General features: G+C 52.0%; 2 long non-coding RNA genes across 2 annotated transcripts in view; one reads left to right on the top strand and one right to left on the bottom strand.

Moving 5' to 3' along the window:
- LOC140078083 (uncharacterized) overlaps positions 1–24,441 on the bottom strand; it is a 932,690-nt gene that overhangs the window by 538,689 nt on the left and 369,560 nt on the right. The window lies entirely within an intron of this gene.
- LOC140076543 (uncharacterized) lies at positions 3,883–22,556 on the top strand. Its single transcript, XR_011849615.1, has 2 exons — positions 3,883–4,058; positions 21,845–22,556. It is a non-coding gene; the product is annotated as an uncharacterized lncRNA (long non-coding RNA).

The following is a 24,441-nucleotide window of genomic DNA, read 5'->3' as shown; positions in this document are numbered from 1 at the left end:
GCTTTTTAACGCATGCGTTTTTAACGATGTGAAAACGCACTGACTAAAAACGGCCCAAAAACGCCATGTGTGTCTTCACCCTAAGGGCGGCTCTTCATGCTATGACGCTGGTGAGGCGTTAATGCGACCTCTGGAAAGGAGGACATGAAGGCACACAGCAATCAGAACATTTCTTGGATTCTGACCTGCGTCGCTTTATACGGTTATAACTTTTGAACACTGTAACTTATCAAAGCGATTCTGAGATTATTTATTCCCCACATGTTGTACAAAATGTTGGATGATAAGTTTTGCGTCTATTTAAAAAAATTATGAATTTTTTGAAAAATTTCCCACTTTCGAAATCATTGCGTTTTCAGGCAGATGATTTACCAGCTAAATAAGTTTCTGAATAACATTTCCCATTTGTCTACTTTACATAATTTCTGAAATGTCTGGATAATTTATTTGGACGTCACGCGGCTTACAAATCCAATATCGATTTCCCGTATTTTCAGAATTTACTATTTTGCAGATTATACTGTTTTGTATGAAATTTTACATATTTAACCTCAAACCCCCCCATATAACCAACCGATTTTCAAATCTGCCCTAAAACTATCGGAAACAGCTTTTAGGTCAATTGTTAACCCCTTGAGATCTTCATAGTAATTGAATCAAAATGGAGTTGAAATTTAGAGGGGTCAAATTTTGTCAGTTATACGTTTATTTAGCCCTAAAATTTACACATTTCCAAAAGATAAAAAGAGAAAACCCACCATAAAGTTTGTTCTACAATTTCTCCGGAGTAGAGAGACCCCCCACATGTGGCCGTGACTTGTGTTATGGGTGCACAGCGAGGCTCAGAAGGGAAGGAGCGCCCTGCAGCTGCCAGGATTTTAGTTTTCTCGTTGCCCCCTTTTGTAGGCTATAAAATTTTTGCTTTTTCATTGTTGGGGTCATGTGACGGCATTTTTTTTGCAGGATGAGAAGCTTTTTCCAGTGTTACCATTTTGGGGTTGGTATCTCCTATTATTGAAAATTTAGGAACAATTTTTTTGGGCAGGAGTAAAAAAGCATCAATTCTGTCCTGGATTTTTGACTTTTTTTTTTTGGTGTTCACCGTATAGCCCAATAATCCTGATATCTTTATTCTATAGGTAAATACGATTACGGGGATAACAGATATGAATATTTTTTCTTACGTTTTACTAAATTTGTCAAATAAAACCCTAATGTGGGACAAATCTATCATTTGTGCATCACCGTCTTCCAAGTGGCAGAACATATTTAATTTTTTGGCTATGGAGCTGATTGATGGCTTGTTTTTTGCGGGACATGTTGTACTTTGCACCAGTCACATTCTGGAGTACATGTGTTTTTTTGATCACTTTTTATTGCATTTTTTGTGGAATTAAATAGGTAAAAATCATAACTTTTGGAGGGTTTTTAACGGTGTTCATTCTACGGGTTCAATAATTATTTCCTTTTGTTACGGATGCGGCGATACTATTGTTAGGGAGATTGTGCTGATCTCGGACGCCATGTTACATACTTAGCATTCCAGTTCATAAAACTTTTTCTATGAAAACTAAACGGATGCGTTTTTTAACAAATGCGTTTTTTACGATCTGAAAAGGCACTAACTAAAAACGGCCCAAAAACAGCCTAAAAACGCCATGTGTGACATCACCCTACGGGTGGTGGCACACGTGGCGTCCGGGCTGGAATTGCAGACCAAGCCGCACCCATTGGGGCGTGCCCCGGCCAGATCGCATCGGCATTTCTATGGAAACACCTGCGATCGGGAACGAGCTGCTGGTGTTTTGCCTTAATTTAATGCAAAACACTGGCGGCTCGTTCCCGATTGCAGTCGTTTCCATAGAAACGCTGATGCAATCGGGCCACGGCCGGCCCCGGTGGGTGCAGTTTTATCTGTGTTTCCAAGCGCAGCCAAAAGCGCCCTCAGGATTCTCTATAAAGTGTCTCAGTGTCAAAATAAACAGTTTTTGTCTTGGGCTAAACTTCAGTACGGACAGTCTGTCTTTCCTGTGTTACCTAATGCATTCCAGCGCTGGAAAACAAAGACTCGGAAATCACTTTGTAAAGTGGCCGGGGGCGGCTGAAAGCCTCGTGTATCCAAAGACCCTGATGCTCATCTCTCACACTATATATGTGGGGTTTTGGGGTTTTGTGTTCTGATTTAGACATTTTTTTTGCATTATATGTCTCTTTATATGTTATGGGGCTTATTGGCATTTTTATTGATTATTTTTTATTGAATAACATTTTATTTTTTTACTATTTCCACCATGGGACAAGAACAAGCAATCATCTGATAATACCCTGATATAATGATGTATTGCAGGGTATGAGCAGCGGCAGTCTATGCACATGTCACAGACGCCATCTTTCAGGGCGCGTTCACACGTTGCGTTTTGACCTGCGTTTTCATTGCGTTTAAAACGCATATACAACAGCTGAGGAGAGGTGATTTGCCTAATTACATCACTGTTAACATTTCCGTTTACAAAACGCATCGTAAACGCGATGTTAACACATGTGTTAACAACGCGTTAACGTATGCGTTTTGTTAACACATGCGTTAACATTGCGTTTACAAACGTAAACGGTAATGTAATTAGGCAAATTACCTCTCATCAGCTGTTGTATATGCGTTTTAAACGCAATGAAAACGCAACCGAAACGCAACATGTGAACGCGCCCTCAGGCACTGATGATCGTACCCCAGGGCTGCCATAGCAACGCTCAGCGCCCCCTCCCCCCCACCAAAAACCGCACGGGGGCAGGACACGATCGTGGGGGAAAGACCCCCCCCCCCCCCAAAGGCAGGTTAAATGCCGCGGTCATGCTGACCACGGCATTTAACGGGTTAAACACCCGCGATCAGAGCCCACACCGACCGCGGGTGTTACACTGGGGTGTCAGCTGTCAGTTACAGCCAGCACGGTTCTGATCCACAACGGAGCCGGCATCAGCTCATCAGCGGATATATACGTGGCTGAGCGGGAAGGGGATAACTTTGTGCTTTCCTCACACATCAGCTTCGCTTGTATTTGTGTTACATTCACCGCCACTTTCTGTGAGGCCACGTTCACACGTTGCGCTTCAAAACGCATTACAACTGCTGAGATGAGGTGATTTGCCTGATTACATTTCTGTTCTGTACAAAGCGCATTGTAAACGCGATGTTAACGCATGTGTTAACAATGCGTTACCACATGTATTAACATTGTGTTAACAAATGTAAACAGTAATGTAATCAGGCAAATCACCTCTCCTCAGCTGTTGTAACGCGTATCAAACGCAGGACAAAACGCAACGTGTGCACGCGCCCTGACAGAAACAATTGCCAGATTGTCATACTGTCTGAGTTACCTCATGCAAGATTAGTGAAAATTATAAATGTCAATCACCTCCAGGTTTAGCAGCTCTAGTGCCTCTCATCTCTACCTGGCACTGGGTGGCTACTAAAAGTACCAAGAAAAACTGTTTGGCGTCCATTCTTCTTCACTGGCCGCCAAAATACCGTTGGGCTCTGACGCGTATTGGCTCCGCCCCCTCATTATAATAAGGCACGCAGTGGTAACGGCTATCATTGCAGGATGTTTCCCTTCACAACATGGCGGCGCCGTGACATCATCTGTTGCTGTGCGATGTCAAACCTCGTGATGTATAGATTTCGGGGTGCGTCAATTAACAGGACTTCCGACGCCATTGCTGATAAGGGCAAATACTTTCATTCCCTTTTTTTGACTGTTACATGATAGTCTCCCGTTAACTTAACTTTAAACAAAAAAAAGCGCTCATATAACGGTATCGTCTATACATGTATTACGTATAAAGTTATTTCACTATTTATATATGGAGAGTTACCTGGTCTGCCAGTAGTAAAGATGGCGGACTGGTGTGACATGAGCAGCTGCTTTGGTCACATGTCACTCCAGATCATGTGACCGAGGTGCTATAAGCGGGGGGCGGGGCTTCGTGTTTCCCGCCTGTATGTGTGCGGAGGAGATGCAGGGCTGCTCTGTGCGGTGTGTGGAGGGATTATCATGGTGAGTACATCTGCTCCAGGGGTCTAATGGAGGGTTCTGGGAGCTGTGTGTAGTATGTGTGGGCGGCTGCAGCCTGCAAGTGTGCTAAGGGGGTGATATGCAAAGAAGCCCGGGCTCCAAGGCAGCCGCGTGTGACACAGGGGAGTAACACACAGGAGGGGGAGGAGCTGCCCCAGTAACAATGGTAACATTAACATTTATTAACAACCTGAACAGTATGGTATTCACCACAAAACAGATTTATAAAAGATAGTGCCAAGAATTATACAGTGCAGGGAGGTTATACAGTGTGAGGGGGGCATTATACAGTGCAGGGAGGTTATACAATGTGAGGGGGGGCATTATACAGTGTAGGGAGGTTATACAGTGTGAGGGGGCATTATACAGTGTGAGGGGGCATTATACAGTGTGAGGGGGGGGCATTATACAGTGTGAGGGGGGGGCATTATACAGTGTGAGGGGGGGCATTATACAGTGTGAGGGGGCATTATACAGTGTGAGGGGGCATTATACAGTGCAGGGAGGTTATACAGTGTGAGGGGGGGCGTTATACAGTGTGAGGGGGGGCGTTATACAGTGTGAGGGGGGCGTTATACAGTGTGAGGGGGGGCGTTATACAGTGTGAGGGGGGGCATTATACAGTGTGAGGGGGGGCATTATACAGTGTGAGGGGGGGCATTATACAGTGCAGGGAGGATATACAGTGTGAGGGGGCATTATACAGTGCAGGGAGTTATACAGTGTGAGGGGGGGCATTATACAGTGCAGGGAGGTTATACAGTGTGAGGGGGGGCATTATACAGTGCAGGGAGGTTATACAGTGTGAGGGGGGGCATTATACAGTGCAGGGAGGTTATACAGTGTGAGGGGGCATTATACAGTGCAGGGAGGTTATACAGTGTGAGGGGGGGGGGCATTATACAGTGCAGGGAGGTTATACAGTGTGAGGGGGGGCATTATACAGTGCAGGGAGGTTATACAGTGTGAGGGGGGGCATTATACAGTGCAGGGAGGTTATACAGTGTGAGGGGGGGCATTATACAGTGCAGGGAGGTTATACAGTGTGAGGGGGGGCATTATACAGTGTGAGGGGGGCATTATACAGTGCAGGGAGGTTATACAGTGTGAGGGGGGGCATTATACAGTGCAGGGAGGTTATACAGTGTGAGGGGGGGCATTATACAGTGCAGGGAGGTTATACAGTGTGAGGGGGGGCATTATACAGTGCAGGGAGGTTATACAGTGTGAGGGGGGGCATTATACAGTGCAGGGAGGTTATACAGTGTGAGGGGGGGCATTATACAGTGCAGGGAGGTTATACAGTGTGAGGGGGGGCATTATACAGTGCAGGGAGGTTAGGGGGCATTATACAGTGCAGGGAGGTTATACAGTGTGAGGGGGGGCATTATACAGTGCAGGGAGGTTATACAGTGTGAGGGGGGGCATTATACAGTGCAGGGAGGTTATACAGTGTGAGGGGGGGCATTATACAGTGCAGGGAGGTTATACAGTGTGAGGGGGGGCATTATACAGTGCAGGGAGGTTATACAGTGTGAGGGGGGGCATTATACAGTGCAGGGAGGTTATACAGTGTGAGGGGGGGCATTATACAGTGCAGGGAGGTTATACAGTGTGAGGGGGGGCATTATACAGTGCAGGGAGGTTATACAGTGTGAGGGGGGCATTATACAGTGCAGGGAGGTTATACAGTGTGAGGGGGGGCATTATACACTGCAGGGAGGTTATACAGTGCAGGGAGGTTATACAGTGTGAGGGGGGGCATTATACAGTGTGAGGGGGGGCATTATACAGTGTGAGGGGGGGCATTATACAGTGTGAGGGGGGGCATTATACAGTGTGAGGGGGGGCATTATACAGTGTGAGGGGGGGCATTATACAGTGTGAGGGGGGGCATTATACAGTGTGAGGGGGGGCATTATACACTGCAGGGAGGTTATACAGTGTGAGGGGGGGCATTATACACTGCAGGGAGGTTATACAGTGTAGGGAGGTTATACAGTGTAGGGAGGTTATACAGTGTAGGGAGGTTATACAGTGTAGGGAGGTTATACAGTGTGAGGAGGGGCATTATACAGTGTAGGGAGGTTATACAGTGTAGGGAGGTTATACAGTGTAGGGAGGTTATACAGTGTAGGGAGATTATACAGTGTGAGGGGGGGCATTATACAGTGTGGGGAGGTTATACAGTGTGAGGGGGCATTATACAGTGTGAGGGGGGCATTATACAGTGCAGGGAGGTTATACAGTGTGAGGGGGGCATTATACAGTGCAGGGAGGTTATACAGTGTAAGGGGGGGGCATTATACAGTGTAGGGAGGTTATACAGTGTAAGGGGGGGGCATTATACAGTGCAGGGAGGTTATACAGTGTAAGGGGGGGCATTATACAGTGCAGGGAGGTTATACAGTGTGAGGGGGGGGCATTATACAGTGCGGGGAGGTTATACAGTGTGAGGGGGGGCATTATACAGTGCGGGGAGGTTATACAGTGTGAGGGGGGCATTATACAGTGTGAGGGGGGCATTATACAGTGCAGGGAGGTTATCCAGTGGGAGGGGGGGCATTATACAGTGCGGGGAGGTTATACAGTGTGAGGGGGGGCATTATACAGTGTAGGGAGGTTATACAGTGTGAGGGGGGGCATTATACAGTGTAGGGAGGTTATACAGTGTGAGGGGGGGACATTATACACTGCAGGGAGGTTATACAGTGTAAGGGGGGGCATTATACAGTGTAAGGGGGCATTATACAGTGCAGGAGGTTATACAGTGTAAGGGGGGCATTATACAGTGTAGGGAGGTTATACAGTGTGAGGGGGGACATTATACAGTGCAGGGAGGTTATACAGTGTGAGGGGGGGCATTATACAGTGCAGGGAGGTTATACAGTGTGAGGGGGGGCATTATACAGTGCAGGGAGGTTATACAGTGTGAGGGGGGGGCATATATACACTGCAGGGAGGTTATACAGTGTAAGGGGGCATTATACAGTGTAGGGAGGTTATACAGTGTGAGGGGGGACATTATACAGTGCAGGGAGGTATACAGTGTGAGGGGGGGCATTATACAGTGCAGGGAGGTTATACAGTGTGAGGGGGGCATTATACAGTGCAGGGAGGTTATACAGTGTGAGGGGGGCATTATACAGTGTGAGGGGGGCATTATACAGTGCATGGAGGTTATACAGTGTGAGTGGGGCATTATACAGTGCAGGGAGGTTATACAGTGTGAGGGGGGGCATTATACACTGCAGGGAGGTTATACAGTGTGAGGGGGGGCATTATACAGGTAAGGGGGCATTATACAGTGTAGGGAGGTTATACAGTGTGAGGGGGCATTATACAGTGTGAGGGGGGGCATTATACAGTGTGAGGGGGGGCATTATACAGTGTGAGGGGGGGCATTATACAGTGTGAGGGGGGGCATTATACATTGTGAGGGGGGGGCATTATACATTGTGAGGGGGGGGCATTATACATTGTGAGGGGGGGGGCATTATACAGTGTGAGGGGGGGGGCATTATACAGTGTGAGGGGGGGCATTATACAGTGCAGGGAGGTTATACAGTGCAGGGAGGTTATACAGTGTGAGGGGGGGCATTATACAGTGTAGGGAGGTTATACAGTGTGAGGGGGGGCATTATACAGTGCAGGGAGGTTATACAGTGTGAGGGGGGCATTATACACTGCAGGGAGGTTATACAGTGTGAGGGGGGGCATTATACAGTGCAGGGAGGTTATACAGTGTGAGGGGGGCATTATACACTGCGGGGAGGTTATACAGTGTAAGGGGGGGGGGCATTATACAGTGCAGGGAGGAAATACAGTGTAAGGGGGGGGCATTATACAGTGCATGGAGGTTATACAGTGTAAGGGGGGGCATTATACAGTGTAAGGGGGCATTATACAGTGTGAGGGGGGCATTATACACTGCAGGGAGGTTATACAGTGTGAGGGGGGGCATTATACAGTGTGAGGGGGGGCATTATACAGTGTGAGGGGGGGCATTATACAGTGTGAGGGGGGGCATTATACAGTGTAGGGAGGTTATACAGTGTGAGGGGGGGACATTATACACTGCAGGGAGGTTATACAGTGTAAGGGGGGCATTATACACTGCAGGGAGGTTATACAGTGTAAGGGGGGCATTATACAGTGTAGGGAGGTTATACAGTGTGAGGGGGGGGCATTATACACTGCAGGGAGGTTATACAGTGTAAGGGGGGCATTATACAGTGTAGGGAGGTTATACAGTGTGAGGGGGGACATTATACAGTGCAGGGAGGTTATACAGTGTGAGGGGGGGCATTATACAGTGCAGGGAGGTTATACAGTGTGAGGGGGGGCATTATACAGTGCAGGGAGGTTATACAGTGTGAGGGGGGGGCATTATACACTGCAGGGAGGTTATACAGTGTAAGGGGGGCATTATACAGTGTAGGGAGGTTATACAGTGTGAGGGGGGACATTATACAGTGCAGGGAGGTTATACAGTGTGAGGGGGGGCATTATACAGTGTAGGGAGGGTTATACAGTGTGAGGGGGGCATTATACAGTGCAGGGAGGTTTATACAGTGTGAGGGGGGCATTATACAGTGTGAGGGGGGCATTATACAGTGCATGGAGGTTATACAGTGTGAGTGGGGCATTATACAGTGCAGGGAGGTTATACAGTGTGAGGGGGGGCATTATACACTGCAGGGAGGTTATACAGTGTGAGGGGGGGCATTATACAGTGTAAGGGGGCATTATACAGTGTAGGGAGGTTATACAGTGTGAGAGGGGGCATTATACAGTGTGAGGGGGGCATTATACAGTGTGAGGGGGGGCATTATACAGTGTGAGGGGGGGCATTATACAGTGTGAGGGGGGGCATTATACAGTGTGAGGGGGGGCATTATACAGTGTGAGGGGGGGCATTATACAGTGTGAGGGGGGGGGCATTATACAGTGTGAGGGGGGGGCATTATACAGTGTGAGGGGGGGGCATTATACAGTGTGAGGGGGGGCATTATACAGTGTGAGGGGGGGGCATTATACAGTGTGAGGGGGGGGGCATTATACAGTGTGAGGGGGGGGGCATTATACAGTGCAGGGAGGTTATACAGTGCAGGGAGGTTATACAGTGTGAGGGGGGGCATTATACAGTGTAGGGAGGTTATACAGTGTGAGGGGGGCATTATACAGTGCAGGGAGGTTATACAGTGTGAGGGGGGCATTATACACTGCAGGGAGGTTATACAGTGTGAGGGGGGGCATTATACAGTGCAGGGAGGTTATACAGTGTGAGGGGGGCATTATACACTGCGGGGAGGTTATACAGTGTAAGGGGGGGGGCATTATACAGTGCAGGGAGGAAATACAGTGTAAGGGGGGGGCATTATACAGTGCATGGAGGTTATACAGTGTAAGGGGGGGCGTTATACAGTGTAAGGGGGGCATTATACAGTGTAAGGGGGCATTATACAGTGTGAGGGGGGCATTATACACTGCAGGGAGGTTATACAGTGTGAGGGGGGGCATTATACAGTGTGAGGGGGGGCATTATACAGTGTGAGGGGGGGCATTATACAGTGTAGGGAGGTTATACAGTGTGAGGGGGGGACATTATACACTGCAGGGAGGTTATACAGTGTAAGGGGGGCATTATACACTGCAGGGAGGTTATACAGTGTAAGGGGGCATTATACAGTGTAGGGAGGTTATACAGTGTGAGGGGGGGCATTATACACTGCAGGGAGGTTATACAGTGTAAGGGGGGCATTATACAGTGTAGGGAGGTTATACAGTGTGAGGGGGGACATTATACAGTGCAGGGAGGTTATACAGTGTGAGGGGGGGCATTATACAGTGCAGGGAGGTTATACAGTGTGAGGGGGGGCATTATACAGTGCAGGGAGGTTATACAGTGTGGGGGGGGGCATTATACACTGCAGGGAGGTTATACAGTGTAAGGGGGGCATTATACAGTGTAGGGAGGTTATACAGTGTGAGGGGGGACATTATACAGTGCAGGGAGGTTATACAGTGTGAGGGGGGCATTATACAGTGTGAGGGGGGCATTATACAGTGCAGGGAGGTTATACAGTGTGAGGGGGGCATTATACAGTGTGAGGGGGGCATTATACAGTGCATGGAGGTTATACAGTGTGAGTGGGGCATTATACAGTGCAGGGAGGTTATACAGTGTGAGGGGGGGGCATTATACACTGCAGGGAGGTTATACAGTGTGAGGGGGGGCATTATACAGTGTAGGGAGGTTATACAGTGTGAGGGGGGCATTATACAGTGTAAGGGGGCATTATACAGTGTGAGGGGGGCATTATACAGTGTGGGGGGGGCATTATACAGTGTGAGGGGGGGCATTATACAGTGTGAGGGGGGGCATTATACAGTGTGAGGGGGGGCATAATACAGTGTGAGGGGGGCATTATACAGTGTGAGGGGGGCATTATACAGTGTGAGGGGGGCATTATACAGTGTGAGGGGGGCATTATACAGTGTGAGGGGGGGCATTATACAGTGTGAGGGGGGGCATTATACAGTGTGAGGGGGGGCATTATACAGTGTGAGGGGGGGCATTATACAGTGTGAGGGGGGGCATTATACAGTGTGAGGGGGGGCATTATACAGTGTGAGGGGGGGGCATTATACAGTGTGAGGGGGGGGCATTATACAGTGTGAGGGGGGGGGCATTATACAGTGTGAGGGGGGGGCATTATACAGTGCAGGGAGGTTTACAGTGCAGGGGAGGTTATACAGTGCAGGGAGGTTATACAGTGTGAGGGGGGGCATTATACAGTGTAGGGAGGTTATACAGTGTGAGGGGGGGCATTATACAGTGTAGGAGGTTATACAGTGTAAGGGGGGCATTATACAGTGCAGGGAGGTTATACAGTGTGAGGGGGGCATTATACACTGCAGGGAGGTTATACAGTGTGAGGGGGGGCGTTATACAGTGTGAGGGGGGACATTATACACTGCAGGGAGGTTATACAGTGTAAGGGGGGCATTATACAGTGCAGGGAGGTTATACAGTGTAAGGGGGGGCATTATACAGTGTAGGGAGGTTATACAGTGTGAGGGGGGGCATTATACAGTGCAGGGAGGTTATACAGTGTAAGGGGGGGCATTATACAGTGTAGGAGGTTATACAGTGTGAGGGGGGACATTATACAGTGCAGGGAGGTTATACAGTGTGAGGGGGGGCATTATACAGTGCAGGGAGGTTATACAGTGTGAGGGGGGGCATTATACAGTGCAGGGAGGTTATACAGTGTGAGGGGGGGGCATTATACAGTGCAGGGAGGTTATACAGTGTGAGGGGGGGCATTATACACTGCAGGGAGGTTATACAGTGTAAGGGGGGCATTATACAGTGTGAGGGAGGTTTATACAGTGTGAGGGGGGACATTATACAGTGCAGGGAGGTTATACAGTGTGAGGGGGGCATTATACAGTGCAGGGAGGTTATACAGTGTGAGGGGGGCATTATACAGTGTGAGGGGGGCATTATACAGTGCATGGAGGTTATACAGTGTGAGTGGGGCATTATACAGTGCAGGGAGGTTATACAGTGTGAAGGGGGGCATTATACACTGCAGGGAGGTTATACAGTGTGAGGGGGGCATTATACAGTGTAAGGGGGCATTATACAGTGTAGGGAGGTTATACAGTGTGAGGGGGGCATTATACAGTGTGAGGGGGGGCATTATACAGTGTGAGGGGGGGCATTATACAGTGTGAGGGGGGGCATTATACAGTGTGAGGGGGGGCATTATACAGTGTGAGGGGGGGCATTATACAGTGTGAGGGGGGGGGCATTATACAGTGTGAGGGGGGGGGCATTATACAGTGTGAGGGGGGGGGCATTATACAGTGTGAGGGGGGGGGCATTATACAGTGCAGGGAGGTTATACAGTGCAGGGAGGTTATACAGTGCAGGGAGGTTATACAGTGCAGGGAGGTTATACAGTGTGAGGGGGGGCATTATACAGTGTAGGGAGGTTATACAGTGTGAGGGGGGGCATTATACAGTGTAGGGAGGTTATACAGTGTAAGGGGGGCATTATACAGTGCAGGGAGGTTATACAGTGCAGGGAGGTTATACAGTGTGAGGGGGGGCATTATACACTGCAGGGAGGTTATACAGTGTGAGGGGGGGCATTATACAGTGTAGGGAGGTTATACAGTGTGAGGGGGGCATTATACAGTGTAAGGGGGCATTATACAGTGTGAGGGGGGCATTATACAGTGTGAGGGGGGCATTATACAGTGTGAGGGGGGGCATTATACAGTGTGAGGGGGGCATTATACAGTGTGAGGGGGGGGCGTTATACAGTGTGAGGGGGGGGGGCATTATACAGTGCAGGGAGGTTATACAGTGCAGGGAGGTTATACAGTGCAGGGAGGTTATACAGTGTGAGGGGGGGCATTATACAGTGTAGGGAGGTTATACAGTGTGAGGGGGGGCATTATACAGTGTAGGGAGGTTATACAGTGTAAGGGGGGCATTATACAGTGCAGGGAGGTTATACAGTGCAGGGAGGTTATACAGTGTGAGGGGGGCATTATACACTGCAGGGAGGTTATACAGTGTGAGGGGGGGCATTATACAGTGCAGGGAGGTTATACAGTGTGAGGGGGGGCATTATACACTGCGGGGAGGTTATACAGTGTAAGGGGGGGCATTATACAGTGCAGGGAGGAAATACAGTGTAAGGGGGGGGCATTATACAGTGCATGGAGGTTATACAGTGTAAGGGGGGGCGTTATACAGTGTAAGGGGGGACATTATACAGTGTAAGGGGGCATTATACAGTGTGAGGGGGGCATTATACACTGCAGGGAGGTTATACAGTGTGAGGGGGAGGTTATACAGTGTGAGGGGGGCATTATACAGTGTGAGGGGGGGGCATTATACAGTGTGAGGGGGGGCATTATACAGTGTGAGGGGGGGCATTATACAGTGTAGGGAGGTTATACAGTGTGAGGGGGGACATTATACACTGCAGGGAGGTTATACAGTGTAAGGGGGGCATTATACAGTGCAGGGAGGTTATACAGTGTAAGGGGGGCATTATACAGTGTAGGGAGGTTATACAGTGTGAGGGGGGGGCATTATACACTGCAGGGAGGTTATACAGTGTAAGGGGGGCATTATACAGTGTAGGGAGGTTATACAGTGTGAGGGGGGACATTATACAGTGCAGGGAGGTTATACAGTGTGAGGGGGGCATTATACAGTGCAGGGAGGTTATACAGTGTGAGGGGGGGCATTATACAGTGCAGGGAGGTTATACAGTGTGGGGGGGGGCATTATACACTGCAGGGAGGTTATACAGTGTAAGGGGGGCATTATACAGTGTAGGGAGGTTATACAGTGTGAGGGGGGACATTATACAGTGCAGGGAGGTTATACAGTGTGAGGGGGGGCATTATACAGTGTAGGGAGGTTATACAGTGTGAGGGGGGCATTATACAGTGCAGGGAGGTTATACAGTGTGAAGGGGGCATTATACAGTGCATGGAGGTTATACAGTGTGAATGGGGCATTATACAGTGCAGGGAGGTTATACAGTGTGAGGGGGGGCATTATACACTGCAGGGAGGTTATACAGTGTGAGGGGGGGCATTATACAGTGTAGGGAGGTTATACAGTGTGAGGGGGGGCATTATACAGTGTGAGGGGGGGCATTATACAGTGTGAGGGGGGGCATTATACAGTGTGAGGGGGGGCATTATACAGTGTGAGGGGGGGCATTATACAGTGTGAGGGGGGGGCATTATACAGTGTGAGGGGGGGCATTATACAGTGTGAGGGGGGGCATTATACAGTGTGAGGGGGGGCATTATACAGTGTGAGGGGGGGGCATTATACAGTGTGAGGGGGGGCATTATACAGTGTGAGGGGGGGCATTATACAGTGTGAGGGGGGGCATTATACAGTGTGAGGGGGGGGCATTATACAGTGTGAGGGGGGGGGCATTATACAGTGTGAGGGGGGGGGCATTATACAGTGTGAGGGGGGGGCATTATACAGTGTGAGGGGGGGCATTATACAGTGTGAGGGGGGGGCATTATACAGTGTGAGGGGGGGGCATTATACAGTGTGAGGGGGGGGCATTATACAGTGCAGGGAGGTTATACAGTGCAGGGAGGTTATACAGTGTGAGGGGGGGCATTATACAGTGTAGGGAGGTTATACAGTGTGAGGGGGGGCATTATACAGTGTAGGGAGGTTATACAGTGTAAGGGGGGCATTATACAGTGCAGGGAGGTTATACAGTGCAGGGAGGTTATACAGTGTGAGGGGGGCATTATACACTGCAGGGAGGTTATACAGTGTGAGGGGGGGCGTTATACAGTGTGAGGGGGGGCATTATACACTGCGGGGAGGTTATACAGTGTAAGGGGGGGCATTATACAGTGCAGGGAGGAAATACAGTGTAAGGGGGGGGCATTATACAGTGCATGGAGGTTATACAGTGTAAGGGGGGGGCATTATACAGTGTAAGGGGGCATTATACAGTGTGAGGGGGGGCATTATACACTGCAGGGAGGTTATACAGTGTGAGGGGGGGCATTATACAGTGTGAGGGGGGGCATTATACAGTGTGAGGGGGGGCATTATACAGTGTGAGGGGGGGCATTATACAGTGCAGGGAGGTTATACAGTGTGAGGGGGGGCATTATACAGTGTAGGGAGGTTATACAGTGTGAGGGGGGGCATTATACAGTGTGAGGGGGGGCATTATACAGTGTAGGGAGGTTATACAGTGTGAGGGGGCATTATACAGTGCAGGGAGGTTATACAGTGTGAGGGGGGGCATTATACAGTGCAGGGAGGTTATACAGTGTGAGGGGGGGCATTATACAGTGCAGGGAGGTTATACAGTGTGAGGGCGGGCATTATACAGTGTAGGGAGGTTATACAGTGTGAGGGGGGGCATTATACAGTGCAGGGAGGTTATACAGTGTGAGGGGGGGCATTATACAGTGCAGGGAGGTTATACAGTGTGAGGGGGGGCATTATACAGTGCAGGGAGGTTATACAGTGTGAGGGGGGGCATTATACAGTGTAGGGAGGTTATACAGTGTGAGGGGGGGCATTATACAGTGCAGGGAGGTTATACAGTGTGAGGGGGGGCATTATACAGTGTGAGGGGGGGCATTATACAGTGTGAGGGGGGCATTATACAGTGTAGGGAGGTTATACAGTGTGAGGGGGGGCATTATACAGTGCATGGAGGTTATACAGTGTAAGGGGGGGCATTATACAGTGTAAGGGGGCATTATACAGTGTGAGGGGGGGCATTATACACTGCAGGGAGGTTATACAGTGTGAGGGGGGGCATTATACAGTGTGAGGGGGGGCATTATACAGTGTGAGGGGGGGCATTATACAGTGTGAGGGGGGGCATTATACAGTGCAGGGAGGTTATACAGTGTGAGGGGGGGGCATTATATAGTGTAGGGAGGTTATACAGTGTGAGGGGGGGCATTATACAGTGTGAGGGGGGGCATTATACAGTGTAGGGAGGTTATACAGTGTGAGGGGGCATTATACAGTGCAGGGAGGTTATACAGTGTGAGGGGGGGCATTATACAGTGCAGGGAGGTTATACAGTGTGAGGGGGGGCATTATACAGTGCAGGGAGGTTATACAGTGTGAGGGCGGGCATTATACAGTGTAGGGAGGTTATACAGTGTGAGGGGGGGCATTATACAGTGCAGGGAGGTTATACAGTGTGAGGGGGGGCATTATACAGTGCAGGGAGGTTATACAGTGTGAGGGGGGGCATTATACAGTGTAGGGAGGTTATACAGTGTGAGGGGGGGCATTATACAGTGCAGGGAGGTTATACAGTGTGAGGGGGGGCATTATACAGTGCAGGGAGGTTATACAGTGTGAGGGGGGGCATTATACAGTGTGAGGGGGGGCATTATACAGTGTGAGGGGGGCATTATACAGTGTAGGGAGGTTATACAGTGTGAGGGGGGGCATTATACAGTGTAGGGAGGTTATACAGTGTGAGGGCGGGCATTATACAGTGTAGGGAGGTTATACAGTGTGAGGGGGCATTATACAGTGCAGGGAGGTTATACAGTGTGAGGGGGGGCATTATACAGTGCAGGGAGGTTATACAGTGTGAGGGGGGGCATTATACAGTGCAGGGAGGTTATACAGTGTGAGGGGGGGCATTATACAGTGTGAGGGGGGGCATTATACAGTGTGAGGGGGGGCATTATACAGTGTGAGGGGGGGCATTATACAGTGTGAGGGGGGGCATTATACAGTGTGAGGGGGGGCATTATACAGTGTGAGGGGGGGCATTATACAGTGCAGGGAGGTTATACAGTGTGAGGGGGGGCATTATACAGTGCAGGGAGGTTATACAGTGTGAGGGGGGGCATTATACAGTGCAGGGAGGTTATACAGTGTGAGGGGGGGGGCATTATACAGTGCAGGGAGGTTATACAGTGTGAGGGGGGGCATTATACAGTGTAGGGAGGTTATACAGTGTGAGGGGGGGCGTTATACAGTGTGAGGGGGGGCATTATACAGTGCAGGGAGGTTATACAGTGTGAGGGGGGGCATTATACAGTGCAGGGAGGTTATACAGTGTGAGGGGGGGCATTATACAGTGTAGGGAGGTTATACAGTGTGAGGGGGGGCATTATACAGTGCAGGGAGGTTATACAGTGTGAGGGGGGCATTATACAGTGTAAGGGAGGTTATACAGTGTGAGGGGGGCATTATACAGTGTAAGGGGGGTTATACAGTGTGAGGGGGGGCATTATACAGTGTAGGGAGGTTATACAGTGTGAGGGGGGGCATTATACAGTGTGAGGGGGGGCATTATACAGTGTGAGGGGGGCATTATACAGTGTGAGGGGGGCGTTATACAGTGTGAGGGGGGGCGTTATACAGTGTGAGGGGGGGCGTTATACAGTGTGAGGGGGGGCGTTATACAGTGTGAGGGGGGGCATTATACAGTGCAGGGAGGTTATACAGTGTGAGGGGGGGCATTATACAGTGTAGGGAGGTTATACAGTGTGAGGGGGGGCATTATACAGTGTGAGGGGGGGCATTATACAGTGTAGGGAGGTTATACAGTGTGAGGGGGCATTATACAGTGCAGGGAGGTTATACAGTGTGAGGGGGGGCATTATACAGTGCAGGGAGGTTATACAGTGTGAGGGGGGGCATTATACAGTGCAGGGAGGTTATACAGTGTGAGGGCGGGCATTATACAGTGTAGGGAGGTTATACAGTGTGAGGGGGGGCATTATACAGTGCAGGGAGGTTATACAGTGTGAGGGGGGGCATTATACAGTGCAGGGAGGTTATACAGTGTGAGGGGGGGCATTATACAGTGCAGGGAGGTTATACAGTGTGAGGGGGGGCATTATACAGTGTAGGGAGGTTATACAGTGTGAGGGGGGGCATTATACAGTGTAGGGAGGTTATACAGTGTGAGGGGGGGCATTATACAGTGCAGGGAGGTTATACAGTGTGAGGGGGGGCATTATACAGTGTGAGGGGGGGCATTATACAGTGTGAGGGGGGCATTATACAGTGTAGGGAGGTTATACAGTGTGAGGGGGGGCATTATACAGTGTAGGGAGGTTATACAGTGTGAGGGCGGGCATTATACAGTGTAGGGAGGTTATACAGTGTGAGGGGGCATTATACAGTGCAGGGAGGTTATACAGTGTGAGGGGGGGCATTATACAGTGCAGGGAGGTTATACAGTGTGAGGGGGGGCATTATACAGTGCAGGGAGGTTATACAGTGTGAGGGGGGGCATTATACAGTGTGAGGGGGGGCATTATACAGTGTGAGGGGGGGCATTATACAGTGTGAGGGGGGGCATTATACAGTGTGAGGGGGGGCATTATACAGTGTGAGGGGGGGCATTATACAGTGCAGGGAGGTTATACAGTGTGAGGGGGGGCATTATACAGTGCAGGGAGGTTATACAGTGTGAGGGGGGGCATTATACAGTGCAGGGAGGTTATACAGTGTGAGGGGGGGCATTATACAGTGCAGGGAGGTTATACAGTGTGAGGGGGGGCATTATACAGTGTAGGGAGGTTATACAGTGTGAGGGGGGGCGTTATACAGTGTGAGGGGGGGCGTTATACAGTGTGAGGGGGGGCGTTATACAGTGTGAGGGGGGGCATTATACAGTGCAGGGAGGTTATACAGTGTGAGGGGGGGCATTATACAGTGTAGGGAGGTTATACAGTGTGAGGGGGGGCATTATACAGTGCAGGGAGGTTATACAGTGTGAGGGGGGCATTATACAGTGTAAGGGAGGTTATACAGTGTGAGGGGGGCATTATACAGTGTAAGGGGGGTTATACAGTGTGAGGGGGGGCATTATACAGTGTAGGGAGGTTATACAGTGTGAGGGGGGGCATTATACAGTGTGAGGGGGGCGTTATACAGTGTGAGGGGGGCGTTATACAGTGTGAGGGGGGGCGTTATACAGTGTGAGGGGGGGCGTTATACAGTGTGAGGGGGGGCGTTATACAGTGTGAGGGGGGGCGTTATACAGTGTGAGGGGGGGCGTTATACAGTGCAGGGAGGTTATACAGTGTGAGGGGGGCATTATACAGTGTAAGGGAGGTTATACAGTGTGAGGGGGGGCATTATACAGTGTAAGGGAGGTTATACAGTGCGGGGAGGTTATACAGTGTAAGGGGGGCATTATACAGTGCAGGGAGGTTATACAGTGTAAGGGGGGGCATTATACAGTGTGAGGGGGCATTATACAGTGTAAGGGGGGGGGGCATTATACAGTGCGAGGGGTAAAGCTGTTTTAATACAAACCATAGTACTGTGCAAGCAAACACACTGACACTACATTCATACATTATACATGTGACTAAACATGCACACAATGTTCACATATAGATCAGGCATCACACCTACATACACACTGCGCAAAAACACAAACATACATACTTTTTCAGTGTTTTTGATGGGCACTGACTGCAGGGCTGAGTACCGTAGTAGCTGGTCCAGGCCGACATGTGCTCCCCTCCGCCTCCAGGTCCCACTGAGTTTAGCAGCTACGCAGGAGGGGGAGGAGCTGCCCCAGTAACACAGAGGAAGGGGAGGAGCTGCCCCAGTAACACAGAGGAGGGGGAGGAGCTGCCCCAGTAACACAGAGGAGGGGGAGGAGCTGCCCCAGTAACGCAGAGGAGGGGGAGGAGCTGCCCCAGTAACGCAGAGGAGGGGGAGGAGCTGCCCCAGTAACGCAGAGGAGGGGGAGGAGCTGCCCCAGTAACGCAGAGGAGGGGGAGGAGCTGCCCCAGTAACGCGGAGGAGGGGGAGGAGCTGCCCCAGTAACGCGGAGGAGGGGGAGGAGCTGCCCCAGTAACGCGGAGGAGGGGGAGGAGCTGCCCCAGTAACGCGGAGGAGGGGGAGGAGCTGCCCCAGTAACGCGGAGGAGGGGGAGGAGCTGCCCCAGTAACGCAGAGGAGGGGGAGGAGCTGCCCCAGTAACGCAGAGGAGGGGGAGGAGCTGCCCCAGTAACGCAGAGGAGGGGGAGGAGCTGCCCCAGTAACGCAGAGGAGGGGGAGGAGCTGCCCCAGTAACGCAGAGGAGGGGGAGGAGCTGCCCCAGTAACGCAGAGGAGGGGGAGGAGCTGCCCCAGTAACGCAGAGGAGGGGGAGGAGCTGCCCCAGTAACGCAGAGGAGGGGGAGGAGCTGCCCCAGTAACGCAGAGGAGGGGGAGGAGCTGCCCCAGTAACGCAGAGGAGGGGGAGGAGCTGCCCCAGTAACGCAGAGGAGGGGGAGGAGCTGCCCCAGTAACGCAGAGGAGGGGGAGGAGCTGCCCCAGTAACGCAGAGGAGGGGGAGGAGCTGCCCCAGTAACGCAGAGGAGGGGGAGGAGCTGCCCCAGTAACGCAGAGGAGGGGGAGGAGCTGCCCCAGTAACGCAGAGGAGGGGGAGGAGCTGCCCCAGTAACGCAGAGGAGGGGGAGGAGCTGCCCCAGTAACGCAGAGGAGGGGGAGGAGCTGCCCCAGTAACGCAGGGGAGGGGGAGGAGCTGCCCCAGTAACGCAGGGGAGGGGGAGGAGCTGCCCCAGTAACGCAGGGGAGGGGGAGGAGCTGCCCCAGTAACGCAGGGGAGGGGGAGGAGCTGCCCCAGTAACGCAGGGGAGGGGGAGGAGCTGCCCCAGTAACGCAGGGGAGGGGGAGGAGCTGCCCCAGTAACGCAGGGGAGGGGGAGGAGCTGCCCCAGTAACGCAGGGGAGGGGGAGGAGCTGCCCCAGTAACGCAGGGGAGGGGGAGGAGCTGCCCCAGTAACGCAGGGGAGGGGGAGGAGCTGCCCCAGTAACGCAGGGGAGGGGGAGGAGCTGCCCCAGTAACGCAGGGGAGGGGGAGGAGCTGCCCCAGTAACGCGGGGGAGGGGGAGGAGCTGCCCCAGTAACGCGGGGGAGGGGGAGGAGCTGCCCCAGTAACGCGGGGGAGGGGGAGGAGCTGCCCCAGTAACGCGGGGGAGGGGGAGGGGCTGCCCCAGTAACGCGGGGGAGGGGGAGGGGCTGCCCCAGTAACGCGGGGGAGGGGGAGGGGCTGCCCCAGTAACGCGGGGGAGGGGGAGGGGCTGCCCCAGTAACGCGGGGGAGGGGGAGGGGCTGCCCCAGTAACGCGGGGGAGGGGGAGGGGCTGCCCCAGTAACGCGGGGGAGGGGGAGGGGCTGCCCCAGTAACGCGGGGGAGGGGGAGGGGCTGCCCCAGTAACGCGGGGGAGGGGGAGGGGCTGCCCCAGTAACGCGGGGGAGGGGGAGGGGCTGCCCCAGTAACGCGGGGGAGGGGGAGGGGCTGCCCCAGTAACGCGGGGGAGGGGGAGGGGCTGCCCCAGTAACGCGGGGGAGGGGGAGGGGCTGCCCCAGTAACGCGGGGGAGGGGGAGGGGCTGCCCCAGTAACGCGGGGGAGGGGGAGGGGCTGCCCCAGTAACGCGGGGGAGGGGGAGGGGCTGCCCCAGTAACGCGGGGGAGGGGGAGGGGCTGCCCCAGTAACGCGGGGGAGGGGGAGGGGCTGCCCCAGTAACGCGGGGGAGGGGGAGGGGCTGCCCCAGTAACGCGGGGGAGGGGGAGGGGCTGCCCCAGTAACGCGGGGGAGGGGGAGGGGCTGCCCCAGTAACGCGGGGGAGGGGGAGGGGCTGCCCCAGTAACGCGGGGGAGGGGGAGGGGCTGCCCCAGTAACGCGGGGGAGGGGGAGGGGCTGCCCCAGTAACGCGGGGGAGGGGGAGGGGCTGCCCCAGTAACGCGGGGGAGGGGGAGGGGCTGCCCCAGTAACGCGGGGGAGGGGGAGGGGCTGCCCCAGTAACGCGGGGGAGGGGGAGGGGCTGCCCCAGTAACGCGGGGGAGGGGGAGGGGCTGCCCCAGTAACGCGGGGGAGGGGGAGGGGCTGCCCCAGTAACGCGGGGGAGGGGGAGGGGCTGCCCCAGTAACGCGGGGGAGGGGGAGGGGCTGCCCCAGTAACGCGGGGGAGGGGGAGGGGCTGCCCCAGTAACGCGGGGGAGGGGGAGGGGCTGCCCCAGTAACGCGGGGGAGGGGGAGGGGCTGCCCCAGTAACGCGGGGGAGGGGGAGGGGCTGCCCCAGTAACGCGGGGGAGGGGGAGGGGCTGCCCCAGTAACGCGGGGGAGGGGGAGGGGCTGCCCCAGTAACGCGGGGGAGGGGCTGCCCCAGTAACGCGGGGGAGGGGCTGCCCCAGTAACGCAGGTAATATTGTATGTTTTCTTTTAGATTCTATTCTGTATTGGATCCTGAATGGAGCCCGTGTCATCGGAGAAGATCACAGCAACATGGACTGGGTTTTGAGAGCAAAACCTGTTTGGAAGGATAGAGGGTAGTAATCTGATTGGTGGGAATCAAATGCTGGGACCCCCACTAATAACTGGTTTGCCATTCTCAAATACGAATGGAGCAGCAGGTCAAGTATGTGTCCTGCTGCTGCTTCATTCATTGCCTTTGTGTGCCAGGTGGCCTGGTTATCTCTGGCACTGTCATTGAGGTTCAGGAGAGTGCTGGAAATACCCAAGTGCTGTGCTCGCCAGTTTCCAGAACTCCAATGGCAGAACACAGGGTTCACCTAGTGCTCCATCAATTAGATCTACATTCTTGTGATCAGTGGAGGTCCCAGAAGTCCCACCTGTCCGATTGCTATTCCCTATCCTGTGGAAAAGATCCTATACTTACCCCTCCCCTGCATTCTACTTGTGCCTGCACCTTCTGGTCTTTGTTTGCAAACAGAGGCTGCAGCAGGGATGTCATGTCCGCTGTAGCCTTCTATTCCTCTGCCAAACACCAGGAGTAGAGCGTGCCAGTCACGTGTCATCATCATGATGTCACTGCTGCAGGCAGGAGGATGCTCTGCTACTATTGGGTAGATATTCCTATGTTGTGGACAAAATGTACAGGCAATGTTTTATAAAATAATAAAAACTTCTTAAAATCACTTTTCTCCTGATTAATTTCATGTGTTATGATATAGAAAATAAAGAAAAACCACAGAACCAAAGTTGTAGGACTGTTCAGTTTTGTTTTTGCAAAGATGATCCTTAAAGGGGTTGTCTGACTATAAAAAAAAAAAAAAAATCCCTTTATTTTTCCTCCATCACTCCCCTGTTCCAATGCTGTATCAGGCGCTGAGACCGGAAGCGTGCCAGGCTGCAGGGAGTGGAGCGGCCGTGCCCCTGTAAATATATGGGTACAGCCAACCTGTAAAGTTTCTTAAATAGTCTGACAACCCCTTTAATATGGTTACTTTCAAATAGTTTTATGACTTGTAGAAGATTACTTTCTGTCTGTATAATGCAGCGGTTCCCAACCTTTTTATAACATGGGGCCAGCTGCACCCAAAAAAAAAAATCTCCAGGTACTTTCAGGTTTCCTCTGCCAAAATTGTGTGCTCCGAAATTAGCTCCTACCTAATTCCAACCCATGTAGTGCCCAATTTCCTGCAGCCCCTATCATAAGATGCCCTTTCTATAATGCAGCTCCCTCATTATAGTGCCCCCATTTCTGTAGTACCCAGTTTCTGTAACCCCCTCCTTTTTTGCACGGTTTTCTTTGGTCTGTCTTTATAAGAAGGGGTCTACAGAAAATCCCGCACTCCCCACATATAATGTCCCCCTGTATTTGGCCTTTACTCATTTGTGGACCTAAAACCCACCCAACCTTCTACTCAATGTGAGAGAAAATATATATTATACTCTTGTCTTTTTTATGTCTCACTTTTTCTGTGGCCAGAGCCTAGCTCTGAGGTTGCGTTCACACTTGGCGTTTTGGATGCGTCTGAACGCATGCGTTTTTAAATGTTACAATGCGTTTGACTGTGGAAGCGTATTTCTTCAAGATGTTTTACCCACTGCTTACACTTCCAGCAATAAAAATACAGCTTGTAACATTTAAAAACGCAAGCGTCCCGACTCCATAACACCACGTGTGACTGCACCCTGAAACAAGCAGAGGCAATGTGATGATTGTCTACATTTGCAAAGAAGGAGAGATTAATATTACACCTCCTGCTTTCGTAGAGGGGGGAAAGGTGCGTGTCAGGATTTATTTTTACATAGTTCTTTAGTGGTTGGGGACCATTGATCTAATTAAACTCCTTAGGAGGAGATCAGGCACCTAGTAGACTTGGGAAGCCGCAGGCTGGGTTGGCTCTAGGCACATCGGAGCGGCCTCGGGGGTGGCCGGTGGAGGCTCGGGGGTGGCCGGTGGAGGCTCTGGGGCGGCCTCGGGGGTGGCCGGTGGAGGCTATGGGGCGGCCTCGGGGGCAACGGCCGCCTCGGGGGCTCTGGAGCAGCACTGGGAAGCTGCGGAGACACTGGGACCAGGCAGGAGGGGTGAAGTAGCCGAACTTGAGGGGGTTCAAACCTGGACTGGATTTTTCTCAGGAACTTGGTATGGGTAACCATGTCTGGGTCACCACTATCACATATAGGAGTCCAGCACCTCTCCAGTGATCAAAGAAAGAACACATGCCAACTTAGTGCGTTCGGGGGTGGAATGGGAGGACGTAAGTTTGATGTACAACAAGCATTGGACAACAAAACTCCTGCAAAAATTGGAGTTGCCATCAAATTTGTTAGGCATCAAAAAATCTGGTCCAGAGTCTGCTGCCAAAAAACAAGGCTGGGGGACAGAAACAAAAGGAGGTGTCACAGGAGCCTGCTGCTGGGAGGCAATAATCCGCAGGGGGGCAGAGAGTTTGTCCAAGAGTTCTTTTTGCACATAAATCTCTTGGGATTGCTGGGTAATAGTGCTGGGAAGGTCACCCTGGAGCTGGTACGGATCCTTGACACTGTCCATGACTTTTGCAGAGATCATGTCCA

The sequence above is a fragment of the Engystomops pustulosus genome, chromosome 9, assembly GCF_040894005.1.
Source record: "Engystomops pustulosus chromosome 9, aEngPut4.maternal, whole genome shotgun sequence".
NCBI classification, from domain to species: Eukaryota; Metazoa; Chordata; class Amphibia; order Anura; family Leptodactylidae; genus Engystomops; species Engystomops pustulosus.
This window is presented reverse-complemented; position numbering and strand designations above follow the sequence as displayed.